The following is a 2,500-nucleotide window of genomic DNA, read 5'->3' on the forward strand; positions in this document are numbered from 1 at the left end:
GGAGAGAGTCGCAACACAACGCGCCTGGATGAACTTGCTAATGCTAGCTGACCCTACGTTACCACTGGCGCGTTGTGAACGAAGCTGAGAGCGTTTTCGATTCATTCCTATGAAAGCCGAGCGTCACGCTCACAAGGTGGGTCGTAGCATTGGCAGCGGTGCGGAGCGACTCTCTCCTAGCGCTGTTAGCGCTTTTGAGCGGATTTCAACCACCCCAGTGGAAACTAGCTGAACTGCTTGTGTTTTTAGCGACACGCGTAAATATCGAAAATTCCTCAAAAGCTTATCTTGGATTTTCTTTAGCGTTTTATCACCCAGCCCTATATTTTGGAGGTTCGCTTTAATAATCGGACACTTATTTTTATTTTTTATTTTATTAATGCTTCTATTGTATTGTACTCCTCAAATGCACGCTTGTTTATTAATCTCTTATTTATTTCTATGTGCACCTGTAATTCTCTTCTCGTTCTATCTTATATCTCGCAGCCTTTGTATTGTAGTAAAACTTAAAATAATATCGTTTTTTCCCTTTTTGCTGATGCAGATGGAATATTTCTTGTGTTGCGGTTACTATGAGAATTTGAGGAAATTTCGTTTCATTGCAAAATGTAAAAAAAATTAATCACAATTGTCCTAAAAATCATTTTTCTTATCGTTTATTTGGATTTTGTGGTGAAGTATGAGCTGGACATGGACGTGTTCTTGACAGGTTTTGTGAGATACGTCCTCATCACAGGGCGATAAAACGATATCGATATTTATCACTATAAAGAAAATCCACGATATCGCCGATAAGCTTTTCTAAGGATCCTACGGCACACTTTGCGAGCGTGACCCTCGACTTCCATAGGATGAATTGAAAACGCTCTCAGCTTCGCTCACAGCGCGCCTGGATGAACATGCTAATGCTAGCTGACCCTACGTTACCACTGGAGCGTTGTGAGCGAAGCTGAGAGCGTTTTCAATTCATCCTATGAAAGCCGAGCGTCACGCTCTTAAGCTGGATCGTAGCATTGGCAGTGGTGCGTAACGACTCTCTCCTAGCGCTGTTAGCGCCTTTGAACGGATTTCAACCGCCCCAGTGGAAACTAGCCGAACTGCTTGTGTTTTAGCGACATGCGGTAAATATCAAAAGCTTATCGTGATATATATCTATCGTTTTATCACCGAGCAGGTTCGCTTTAATAATCGGACACTTATTTATTTCATAGGATGAATTGAAAACGCTCTCAGCTTCGCTCACAACGCGCCTGGATGAACATGCTAATGCTAGCTGCCTTGCTAACGATTAGGCTACGTCGGACACCAGATTGATTCCATCCGCGCCGCAAGACTTCAACGGTTGCGTCCTCTCATAGTCTCTAGTGAAGCGACAGAACAACAGTGATGTGGACGACAGCTCTGATCTTTCTGCGCTGTAATCTTGAATATTGTTCTCGAGCACCAAACATGCATTATTTCTGCCCGTCCCGCTCCGCACGCGTCACCTCTTTTCCTGCATGTGTGTAGACATGAAGCGCTGCACGAGTTAACGTGGTGTCAAAGCAGCTTTTAAGACCAAAACCGTCTGTGTGTGAATATCTGGCCAATAAAAGGTCTCTTGGCTCTGGTTGAGGGAGTGAACAGCTTGTCTCTCGCGTTGCCATCCGTTGGCATGAGTCACAGGGTGAAGTCGGGACAGCTTGCTGCACTGTCGCCGTTTCACGGTCTTTGTATGCGAGCGGATGTCGTTTTACAACAACGTGACCTTCTACAACCTCTCCGACATTTACAGTCCCACCCCAAATTCAAGGTTAAGCCGATGTTGCTGTGTTGGCCGGTCGTGATGCTCAAACAAACTGAGCAATGTTTTTACAGCGCCACAAACTGCTGTTAATTTAACTCTGTATATATATTAAGCTAAACGTTTGTCACATCATGTTACAAATAAAACATCGCCTTTTAAGTTGCGTTCACACTGACCGTGATTTAATCGTTCGAGATTGGCAAGTCCAGCAATGTCCCGATCCAATAGTCTACTAGTCTGATTACTTTAAATATGCTTATTTAAAGGGACAGTACACCCAAAAATGAAAATTCCCTCATTATTTATTCACCCTCATGCCGTTCCAGATGTGTGTGACTGTGTGTTTCTTTCTTCTGCAGAACACAAATGAAGATTTTTAGAAGAATATTTCTGCTCTGTAGGTCCATACAATGCAAGTGAATGGTGACTAAAACTTTGAAGGTCCAAAAAGCACATAAAGGTAGCATAAAAGTAATCATAAGACTCCAGTGGATTAATCCATGTCTTCAGAAGTGATATGATAGGTGTGCATGAGAAATAGATCAATATTTAATACTTGGAGTATTAGAGCATAGAGAATGATACATAGATGCCTCATTCGGCTAGTTTGAATACGTCTAACGGTAAACAAGTAGGGCTGATTGAATGCAGGTGAATGGGGGAGATGTCTTAGACCATTGCATAAAATGCTTTTGTGTGGAAACAGAATTGCAC

This window comes from Xyrauchen texanus, chromosome 6 (assembly GCF_025860055.1).
Source record: "Xyrauchen texanus isolate HMW12.3.18 chromosome 6, RBS_HiC_50CHRs, whole genome shotgun sequence".
NCBI lineage: Eukaryota > Metazoa > Chordata > Actinopteri > Cypriniformes > Catostomidae > Xyrauchen > Xyrauchen texanus.